We start from the raw sequence: 12,264 nt of genomic DNA, 5'->3' as shown, positions 1-12,264 counted from the left end.
CCTCAATGACCCTGGGTCCATGCTCCCAGAGGGCTAGAGAATGGGAAAGCTATCATGGGAGGGGGTGGGTTATGGAGATTTGGTGGTGGGAATTGTGTGGAGTTGTACCCCTCCTACCTTATGTTTCTGTTCATTAATCCTTTCTTAAATAAAAAATTTAAAAAAACACACATGCGTGCACACATGCACACACACACACACACACACACTATAGTGCACAAGGACCCAGGTTCAAGTCCCAGGTCCCCACCTGCAGGGGGAAAGCTTCAGGAGTGGTGAAGCAGGGCTGCAGGTATCTGTCTGTCTCTATCCTCTCTATCCATTCTTCTCTTTCAATATTTCTCTCGATTTCTATCCAATAGTAAGTAAAAGTCAATCAATCAATCAAATAAAGAAAGAAATGAAAAACAGAAAGAAGAGTCACACACCTGTGAAGAAGAGAAGGGAAAATACTGATGTAATGCTGAGCTAGCTTCGCGGGCAGGAGAGAGATGATCAGGGACTCATGGCTGAGCTGGGAACGCAGTTCAATCTTTATTGCTGAGTGGGAATGCCGTGGAATCAATCTAATCTCCATTCATTAGAAAATCCTGTCCTTTAGATATCTCCCGAGGTGCAAGTGTCAGGAAGAGGAAGTACGTAGGATAGGGGGTGGGGAGAAGGAAAAAAGAGTGCGAACCAGTGGGGAGTAAATGGTGGAAAACAGGATGTGACTAAGAGAGGGGCGAAGTGGAAAAGGAGCAGGAACCAATGGGTATTAAACCAATGCAGGTCTCAAACAAAGCAATGATTATGTAAATAGACCACAGTGTTAAGCAATGCAAGTGAACCTAACGTGATGATCAAAATAGAAGGGGTCTTAGAAGCAGAATTAGATGCAGACCAACAATGTAGTTTAAGATTCTTATCCAAACCCACACTCCCAACTTCCCTACCCCCCACAGCTGTCCCAGGGATTATTAAGAAATTTCAAGCCACAGGAAGAAAATAACAGCTTCGGGCTGCTGGCAAGAAGCAGGCACTTGAGATTTCAGTCACGACTGTCAATTTCTTTTTCCTTTTTTATCATTTATCCTTTTAAACAAAATACCCACCTCTCTCTCCTTCCAGTCAAACTTGGCATTCTAAAAATCTCTGAGACTAGTTTCATAGATGTGATAGCGTCTCTGAGACAAGGAAGAAAATCTGCTCCTTCTAAGAAAGCAGGTACTTGATTATCCCTCCTCTCGCTTCATATTCCTAAGTATCTCACATAAGATGGACATGGGTTAGACATACGATTGTTTATCTTAAGAGGAGTGTGTGTGTGTGTGTGTGTGTGTGTGTGTGTGTGTGTGTATGTGAATACTGAAAGATATCTCCATTGCTTCACAAAATCCTTCTGTTTTCTTGTGAATTATTTACTGGAACAATGCCCAACACTCCCATCAAGTTAGATGGCTACAGTATTCTGTTCTTCAGATTTTGACATTTAATTGTAATATGTCTTGGGTGGGTTATCATTATTTACTAAACAAATACATGATTTAAAAGCCATTCTGGGGAGTCAGGTGGTAGGTGCCCCAAGTTAAGTGCATATGGCTCAAAGTGCAAGGACTGGCGTAAGGATCCCAGTTCAAGCCTCTGTCTCCCCACCTGCAGGGGAGTCACTTCGCAAGTGGTGAGGCAGGTCTGCAGGTGTCTATCTTTCTCTCCTGCTCTCTGTCTTCTCCTCCTCTCTCCATTTCTCTCTGTCCTATCCAGCAACAATGATATCAATAACAACAATAATATTTACAACAATAAAACAACAAGGGCAACAAAAGAGAATAAATAAATAAATATTTTTTTAAAAAGCCATTCTGAAAATCATTTAAGGAAAAAGTGATTACCATAGTTTTTTTTTTTTTTTTTTTTGTACAATTCTTAACATTTTTTTTTTCTGACCCAGAGCTGTTCTCAGAAGGAAGGCAGCAAGGAATAGTTCCGCAGTCTGACTCGGGCGCTAATTCTTAACATTTTTGTATTTCATTTAAGATTTGAAAATACACCTTCTTAAAATATCAGTCATATATTTCCTGAAATTATAAAGATTATCACTACTGGATCAACTCACCTGCTTGTCTACCTGACACGTAGTTCCTCCAGCAATGATTTATATTTCTACGAACACCTCAGGTTTCAATTTTTTCCCCTTATCTCTTAATCTCTTCCTTCAAGAAACTTGCTGTAAACTTTACATTATAAACCTATTGCTTGTGTACCTCCAGAATTTATATATTGAATTCTTAACATCCTAGATGATGGTATTAGAATGTTGGATTTGGGGAAGCTAATGACATCATGTATATAGCCTTCATAAATGAAAATAGGGCTAGTACTTAAAATGATCAGCAAAGTTCCCTTCCTCCCTTCCACTGTTGGAGGGCAGCTTAGGGAAAGGAGCAGCCCTTCCCCTGCACCCTGCAGAAAGTCAGAAGACCCCCACAGGCAGGTCCAGAAGCCCAGTGTGTCTGCACATCCTGCCCCAGCTCCCTCCCTCCCTGACTGCAAAGGCCACAACATGCAGAGTGAGGCAGATGTGACCCCTGAAAGAGCAATGACTAAAGACTTCCCCAAGGGTCCAGCCCTTCCTCTGAAGGGAATAGAGAACTTATAAAACCAGGAGGCCACCCCCCCTCTCTTTCTTCCTCTCTCTCTCTCTCTTTCTCTGTCCTTTCTTTCTCTCTCTCCCCCCTCTCTCTTTCTTTTCTTGGGTCTACATGCCTGCATGACCTGCACTTTCTTCTCCTTTTCTGCCCATACTTTCTCTTAAGTGCTTATCCGTCTGAAAGATAACCAACTCTCTTGCAATTCTTACATATAGGAGTCAATTTGGAACCCCAAGTGAGGGAGGAAACTGGGAAATGGCCCCAGTTAGCTGCTGCCTCCTCTCCCTCATCACCACAATGTGCAGATGATAATTTAACAGCAGTCTGCCTGCTTACCAAAGGTCTTCACAAGAACTTGACTGGCCATGCTGGCATTCCAGTCTCAGCCTTCTAGCCCCAGAACTGGAGGAAATAAATGTCTTTTTTCTTAGAAGTCAACCATCAATGGTACTTTGTTTTGATGAAGACACTTTCTTTCTGTTTTTAAATTATTATCTTTATTTATTGGATAGAGACAGCCAGGTATCAAAGAAAGGCAGAGGAGATAGAGAGGGAGAGAAAGAGACAGAGAGACACCTGCAGCCCTGCTTCAGTACTCATGAAGCTTCCCCCCTGCAGGTGGGGATGGACGAAAACACTTTCCAATGTAGTGTTTTCTACTAAATAGAGGTAGGAGAAAAATGCTAGAACTTTCTCCTTAGTGCTTCACAAAGCCATTCTGTCACACCAGCGTGTGCTGAGGCAGATACATCTGTTTTAATGCTACAACCACAGGCTGGTGACTATTAGCTCAAACTAATTTTATCCCCTTTAAGAACTGTCAGCCTTTAACACAGTGGAAGTTGAGGGGTGGGGTGGGGCGGACACTGTTGAGAAAACTGGAAACTGGTTTTGAGGGCAGTCAGGCAGTGGTCAAAGGCATTTAGAGCTCCATGGTCTAGGACCAAAGGCTCCTTAAATTTTGGGCGTCCCATAGTTGGTTCTCACTCTTCTACATTGTTTCAAGATGCAAGGCTAATAATGAGACTCCCTGAGGCTATCTTTGTGTTTCCAGACTTAGCTCTAGTATATTCACTGCTGGAGTTAAATACGACCCAATTTGGCTGTCTCCTTCCCCCAGTGCATAGATGACAATTTAAGTTCATTCATCTTGGAGAATCCATTTTAGTTAAAATTGCCCCTTTGCTCTCTCTTAATGACAGTACATGCACCAGGAACACCCTTAAAAGTTTGACTAATCTCACTCATAGAAGTTGAAAAACAAGGTCTGAACGGAAAACACTAGGCAGAACTTTGACTGGAGTTGGTGTATTGCACCAAAGTAAAAGACTCTGGAGGGAGTCAGTGGTAGCGCAGCAGGTTAAGTGCACATGGCGCGAAGTGCAAGGACCGGCATAAGGATCCCGGTTCGAGCCCCGGTTCCCCACCTGCAGAAGAGTTATGTTATGTGGAAAACTGGGAAATGTTACACATGTACATACTTCTGTGTTTTAATGTTGACTGTAAAACAGTAGTTCCCCAACAAAGAAACTTAAAAAAAGCTTTATTCTCTCTTAGGTCTTTGTACTTGCTTGCTGGCTGCATTTATTGACCCACTGCAAACTATTGCACACTTTTACTTTAAGTTATATATTTTCCCTTGACTTACGGATACATGTGCACATGTGTCCTGTCTCATGGGCCCTGGGCTACATCTAGGTTCTGTGGCTTTGTTAGGAAGTGTGTCAACGGAAACGGAATGGAGTCTTATGAGCTAGAGAAGGTCTCACCAGAGTAGTGGGGCTGAGGGGTTGACATCCCAGGCTCGATGGATCCTTCTTATCTACTTGCTGTTTCCCTCAACAACTCTAACCTTAAAGCTGGATAAGGGATCAGCACACATTAATGACGACCCTTTTGGTCACTACCAGGCAACTCCATTATCTGTGGACCTAGTCAGGGAATCCTAGGATTCCCACATAGACATGATGGGCCTAGACTTCTAACAGATCACTCTCTCCACCATCACTGGTCATCTCCAACAGGAATATCATAAACCCTCTTTTGGGCCTCTTCAGGACCTTGCTCTCAGTGCAGAACGACAATGGTAGACACTGCCTTACTCTCTGAAGGGAGCCTGGGTCAACATACTCTGCCATTTGATGAAGACAGGTTCCGCAGTGAGTGCAGCCTAGAATATTCCTAGCTGTGACCATGGAATGCAAGCTCAGACCTAAAGGGATGCAGAAATTATACAGGCTCCTATGCTAAATATGAATGTGTCAGACAACTGAGGTTTGGAGTTAGTGGTATTTATATACTTTTCCCCATATTTGGGAGCTACTCTCTGCCCTGATCCAGCTTTCTAGTCCCATTTCAACTCAGACACCATCTCCCCAGACAATACCTTTAGCCCACCTGCATGTTAGCTGTTGAGCTCAGGAAAAGATTAGTAAAGTCATGGGCACCTTGGAATATCCCTAAAATAGATGTCCTACGTTCTTCCAACATGAAGACCCAAATCTCATCTGCTCTATTTAGGTTCCTGATTATTAAACAATTTTGTTCTGTTTTATATCTTAATGCTTTTCAACCACCAAATTGCAGATGCTACCATGATGCCAATGTAACTTCCCTGGGCAGAAGCAATTACAGAAGCCAGACCTGCCACCTTATGCACCCCATAAAGATCCTGGGTTCATGCTCCCAGAGGGATAAAGAATAGGAAAGCTTCCAATGGAGGGGATGGAACTCTGGTGGTGGGAACTGTATCCCTTTTACTACACAATCTTGTCAATCATTATTAAAGCACTAATAATCAAAAATTAATAAAAATCTTAAACAGTGTTAAGGAATACTAAACTTTATATAAAAATACTTAAAAGTAATCAAGAAAACAATTGTGTAAGCTTAAAATACATCTGTGAACTTGGCTTCTGTAGTATTAAAACTTCCCACAAGTCAGATCAGTAAGCAGTGCTGATTATTATTACTCTTTTCTCAAGATAAGAATCAACAAAACAATGTAGAACAATATGAAAATTTAAAACTTTAATAAATTACACAACATTACACTGTTTCAGTAAGACTGTCAAATGTACTGGTGCTAGAATCATTTATAAACCTTATGCTAAAAAATAAATTTAAGAGAAAATATATTTTATTGTTATTCAAAAACATTTATGGGCCAGGTGATGGTGTATCTGGTTAAGTGCTCACACTACAGTGCACAGGGACCTGTGCTCAAGTGCTCAAGTGCTACAGTGCTCAAGCCCCTGGTTCCCACCTGCTGGGGGAAAGTTTCATGAGTGGTGAAGCAGGGCTGCAGGTGTCGCTCTGTCTCCCTCTCTGTCTCCCCATTTCACTTGATTTCTGACAGTCTGTATCCAATGAATAAATAAAAATAATAAATTAAAAAACACTTATGGAATTATTAAACACATAGACTATATATATATGTATATATACATATATATATATATATATATATATATATATATATATATATATATACAAATATGTTTTGTAAGATGTATTCACTGTCTCAGAATTAGGGGAAATTCCAGAAATAAAAAAGGAAAGAAGGGCCAGGTGGTGGACACCTGGTTTAGCTCACATTACAATACACAAGGACCCAGGTTGGAGTTCCTGTCCCCAGTCCCCATCTGCAGGGAGAAAGCATTGCTAGTGGTGAAGGAGGGATACAGGTGTCTCTCTGTCTCTTTCCCGCTCTATCTCCCCTTTAGATCATGATTTCCATCATGACTGCCTCTATCCAATAAGTAAATACCGATAATAATAATAATAATAAACTAAAAAAAAGGAAAGGTACCATAAAAGCAAAATTTAGAACTTTAATTTTGATTTATTAATAATGGACTAGAGTAAATGTTCACAGGATTCCTGAAAGAATAAGATCTAATTACCCTTATTTATAAAGAGCATAATTAATTTATCAGAAAAAATAATTCTAATAAAATAAACCAAGTAGATGAAAATCAATATAAGGTAAAAGTTATAACCATTAACTATGTACAAATATATTCAGTCTTTCTAGTCTTTGAGAAATACAAAATTCACAATGTACTCCCATTCCCAATCTGTTGTCATCTTTAAGAGTGACATCATTACTAATTAGAATGATATTAAATTTTGAGAAAGAATGACATCACACTGTTGGTGAAGGTGCAGGAAGCAGACGTTTTCACTCACTACTGGACAGATGAGTTTCTGTACCCACAAATATGATACCACTTGTTTAAATTATTGACTCTTACCTATCCTATGTTTGCTTTAGAAATCCTACTTCCAAAATGGTATTCTAGGAAAAACTGGTGGGGTATTTTTAGGCCTATATGTTCACAAGAACAATAAAATGACCATCAGTGGAGGAATGATTGGGTTAGTTATAGTGATTCCAAACCGGGAAACATTATGTACTTATTAAAAACAATAAGTTAATGCTGTTTCCATAGAACTGGACAAGTATGTCTGACTATGATGAATTAGCAGTGAGAAAAGCAGTTTGGGGAAACTGCTAATGTGTTTCCTTAATAAGAACACCACGGGGGCTGGGTGGTGGTGCACCTGGTTGAGTGCATTTATTACAATGCTCAAGGACACAGGTTCGAGCCCCTGGTCCCCATCTTCAGGGGGAAAGCTTCACGAGTGGTGAAAACAGGGCTGCAGGTGTCTCTCTGTCTCTCTTACGCTCTATCACCTCCTTCCCTCTTGATTTCTGGCTATCTCTATCCATTAAAAAAAGATAAAAAAAAAAAACCAAGGACATCACAAGTTTATATACTTGTGTGTGCTTATAAATATATACACACAAGTATTGAAATATAAATCAGTGTCTACATAGACATATTCATATATTTGGAAGGACAGGAATATAGATGCATACTCAAGTGTAGATGTGTACATGTATGTACACACACATATTTGCAAGAACATGGAGAAATGTGTGCAAAGATGAAGCCTAACTATGCCAGGTAGCATACAACTGGTTGCCCTGGATTCTTTTGTCAGCTCTGTTCTCCTGTCCCAGATTCCATACGCTTTGCTGTTGGGATTCATCTGTGACATTGAGAAGATTGATTTGGGTAATAGAGCTAAGTCATTCTTGGGGAACTGGGAATATTGGTTGGTTTTTTTTTTAATATTTATTTATTTATTCCCTTTTTGTTGCCCTTGTTTTATTGTTGTAGTTATTGTTGTTGTTATTGATGTCATTGTTGGTTAGGACAGAGAGAAGAAGGGAAGACAGAAAGGGGGACAGAAAGATAGACACCTGCAGACCTGCTTCACTGCCTGTGAAGTGACTCCCTTGCAGGTGGGGAGCTGGGGGCTCAAACTGGAATCCTTTAGCCGGTCTTTACGCCAGTCCTTGTGCTTTGCGCCACTTGAGCTTAACCCGCTTTGCTACCGCCCGGCTCCCCAATATTGGGGTTTTATAAACACCCTGTGGGTTGTTTCCATTGGGTGGAGGACAGAACCTCTGGTTGTAGGAAGATAACCTTTCAGAGCCTAATTTATATTCAAGAACTTTCTGAGCAAGAAGATGGATTTTTAGATTTCCCCTAACATTGCATTGCACCCTCATCTAACTTCCCCATTCCCATCCTACTCCCCCCCTTTCTTTATTGGTTTCACCTGGTGCTAATCCTATTTTTATATGTCACATCCATGTGAATTGTCTCAAGACTTGTTTCTGGAAGAACACTAAGACAACAAACTGACATTAGTAAATTTAGGGCTGAGGAAGAAAAGGAGTATACTAGTTATTATGCCTACATCTTTATAGTGTTGCACTAATTATGACTAATGTCTTCTTTTATTAAAACATCTAAAAAAAAGTCCAATAAGCTCTCAGTATGATCAGCTTTACGCTGTACTCTTAGAACAACTGTGAATTTCTCAGGTGTTCCTTCTTAGTCATGACATGGAGAACTGAATCCGTAGAACCCCATTTCTGAAGCAGCGTCTGACGTCATGCAAAATTTTTCCTTATGATGATGTCCCAGAGTTCTTCAGGATAAAGCAAGATGCCCTGTACCAGGCTTCATTTGTTCCTATACTTCACCACACTGACAGAATTTCACCACATCAAAGTTCCACAGTTTGCTTGAGTTCAACTCCCTTCCTTCCTTCCATGACAGCAATACAAAAACACTTGAGTTTCATTCTACCTGCTTTTCTTTTTTTTTAAATTTTTTTTTATTTAAGAAAGGATTAATTAACAAAACCATAGGGTAGGAGGAGTACAACTCCACACAATTCCCACCACCCAATCTCCATATCCCACCCCCTCCCATGATAGCTTTCCCATTCTCTATCCCTCTGGGAGCATGGACCCAGGGTCGTTGTGGGTTGCAGAAGGTGGAAGGTCTGGCTTCTGTAATTGCTTCCCCGCTGAACATGGGCATTGACAGTTTGGTCCATACTCCCAGTCTGCCTCTCTCTTTCCCTAGTAGGGTGGGTCTCTGGGGAAGCTGAGCTCCAGGACACATTGGTGGGGTCTTCAATCCAGGGAAGCTTGGCTAGCATCCTGATGGCATCTGGAACCTGGTGATTGAAAAGAGAGTTAACATACAAAGCCAAACAAATTGTTGAGCAATCATGGACCCAAAGCTTGGAATAGTGGAGAGGAAGTGTTAGGGAGGTACTCACTGCAAACTCTAGTGTACTTCTGCTTTCAGGTATATATTTTGCAGTAGTTTATGGATACGTGTGAACATAAGTTCTCTGCCACAGAAACTGGTGTATAGCAAAATGTAGACATATAAATCACTAGTTAATTAATATGAGAGTGGGGAAATCAGTTGTATGTCTCAAAGTTTTTCAAAACACAAACTGAATCTTTTTAATATATAGGCTGTGTATTTGATATGCGGACTCTCTCAAAAGCCTAGACCAAGTAGATTAGAAGCATCCAATAGCACAGCTATATACAAGATACTGGGTACTGTACAGCAAACCCTAACAAAAGGACTTTTCAAAGTTAACCCAATTACCAAATAATGTGATGATAACATTAACTATCGATTGTCTTTTGGAACCCTAAGACAGCAGGAACCCCACATCTCCACTATAGAGCCCCTACCTGCTTTTCAACCATCGGTTCACTTTCTCTTTATTATCAAGGCATGGTTTTTGAAAGCATTTTTAAAACTGGGGATATGTAGACACAGTTTTCTTTTTTTAACTAAAATGGTAACATGTATGCCTGTATATCTCCTTACACATGGTTTATATCTGTGAAGGACTCTAAGATACTCTTTCTTTGCCGAACAAAGTCAGTTTTATTTTTGGCAGACAGCCTAGAAATTCAAACTCCAGTTTGAAAATCCTTATGTGAAAAAACATTATATATAAGTATCTATCCTTTGGGTGATCTGTGGTCTGGGAAAAGTAATTTCTTAATTGTAATCAAATCGGAGTTGAGTGGTACTGCATTCATTGAAGACACACCTCACCCTGGGGAAGGACCCCGGTTTAAGTCCCAGGTCCCCCTCTGCAGAGGGAAGCTTCATTGGTGGTGGAGGCTTGTTGCAGATGTCTCTCTTGCTATTTCCCTCACCTAATCTTTCTTTCGCTTTCTTTCACAAGAGCAGTGATGTCGTCATGCAGGCACATCTATTTCTGACTTTCATCTCCATGAGTAAATCTTGGCTTCCTCATAATTAATTGAGTCTTTTATGTCTGCATTTTTTTTATTCATAACACTATTTTACCTTTAAGTATAATGTCAGCTGTAGGTTTTTTTTTTTCATAGATAGCTTTGAGAAGACTGGGGATATTACTTTGACTTTCACATTATTTGAGTTGTAACAGAATAAAGTATTAAATTAGGAGTTGTTTTTTGCTCAGAGGGCCTTTTGTATCTATGATGACATGTGTCTGTTTTTTATTTTAATTAAAAAAAAAATCTTATTCTGTTATTTGGGGAGGCTTTGACTTTTTTAAATGGACAGAGAGGGAGAGGCACCATGGCACTGACGACTGTAGTTAATTCTAGGTGTTGTAAATTTGGTTTATTTATTAGTACTGTACTACTCCCTTTGTTTTTTTTTTTTTTTTGCCTCCAAGGTTATCACTGGGGCTTGGGGCTTGGGGCTTGGGGCTTGGTGCTTGCACTACAAATCCACTGCTCCTGGAGGCCATTTTCTTCATTTTGCTGTCCTTGTTGGTATTGTTATTGTCATTGTTGGATAGGACAGAAAGAAACTGAGAGAGGAAGGGTAGACTGAGAGAGGAAAAGAAAGATAGATCTATAGACCTGCTTTACTGCTTGTGAAGTGACCCCCTGCAGGTGGGGAGCTGGGGGCTCAAACTGGGATCCTTGAGTGGGTCCCTGTGCTTTGTACTATGTGAGCTTAACCTGCTGCACTACTGCCCGGCCCCCTATTACTCACATTTTAAATGTTTGCTAGAACTGAACATAATCAGGATCTGGTTTTTTTTTTTTTCTATTTTGATTTTCTTTTCTCTTATTTCTTTTTCTATCTCTTGTCATATCTATAGTGATAGCTTGTTTTTCAACATATTGAATTTGATTTATTCATTTATCACAAAAACCTGATAATGTCCTATGTAACCATTGAAATATTTATGGAACCATAGTGATATTCCTCTGTCACTTTTTAATCTCATTTTAAATGGTTTCTTTGAATTACTGTTTCAAAAGCTAATGTCTAACCTTGGTGATGACTTGTATTGTTCTCTATTTAATTCATGTATACATTTTTCTAGATAGATTCCTTTTACTGATTTCTAATTGAACATGTGAAGAAAGACTGTATGATTTTACTTTTTATACTTATACCTTTCTTGTGGTTTATCAGATGTTCTGCTTCAATGAATGTGTCTTATATCCTTGAAAAGAATATTCTGAAGTTCTTGGGTGTAGTAATTCCATTCATGTGAACTAAGTTATGCTGTTTGATTGATAATAGTCTATAGTCTTATATGACTTTCTCATTTACTTTTACCAACTACTGAGCCAAGAATTTTAATATTAAAATCATAGATAAGTATCTCAGTATAATAGAAATATACTGGTAATACTGAGATACAGATGACAAAAAATGAATCAAATCATGGTAAATTGCATCTAACAATTAGAATCAATTAGATGAATCAGCTGGACAGTCCAGAATGGAACCAAAAAAAAAGAGTATCTTTTTAAAAAAAATTTTTAATATTTATTTATTTCCCCTTTTTGTTGCCTTTGTTTTTCATTGTCATTGTAGTTGTTGTTGATGTCATTGTTGTTAGATAGGACAGAGAGAAATGGAGAGAGGAGGGGAAGACAGAGAGGGGGAGAGAAAGACAGACACCTGCAGACCTGCTTCACTGCCTGTGAAGTGACTCCCCTCCAGGTGGGGAGCTGGGGGCTCGAACCGGGATCCTTACGCAGGTCCTTGCTTAACCCGCTGCGCTACTTCCAGACTCCCCAAAATGAGTATCTTAAACATGTTTGTGGGAGACATTTTAGAGTAGATTTATCACAGAAACCACTTGTAGTGAATTCATAAGCAAATCGGTAGCTAATATCTAATGCAAATGCTTCTCTTTATTAACTTGACTCTCTCTCTCTCTCTCATGACCAGGAGTTTATTCAGGTATATGATATTTCCCACCACAAGAGTGA

At 39.7% G+C, this 12,264-nt stretch overlaps 1 non-coding gene across 1 annotated transcript; it reads right to left on the bottom strand.

Moving 5' to 3' along the window:
- Nucleotides 1-1,936: 1,936 nt before the first annotated feature.
- Nucleotides 1,937-1,986, bottom strand: LOC132538538 (small nucleolar RNA U83B). The gene has a single exon (XR_009549887.1). It is a non-coding gene; the product is annotated as a small nucleolar RNA U83B (small nucleolar RNA).
- Between the last annotated feature and the right edge of the window lie 10,278 nt (nt 1,987-12,264).

This window comes from Erinaceus europaeus, chromosome 4 (assembly GCF_950295315.1).
Source record: "Erinaceus europaeus chromosome 4, mEriEur2.1, whole genome shotgun sequence".
In the NCBI taxonomy this organism is placed as follows: domain Eukaryota; kingdom Metazoa; phylum Chordata; class Mammalia; order Eulipotyphla; family Erinaceidae; genus Erinaceus; species Erinaceus europaeus.
Note: the sequence above shows the minus strand (reverse complement) of the source record. Positions and strands in the feature narration are given on the sequence as shown.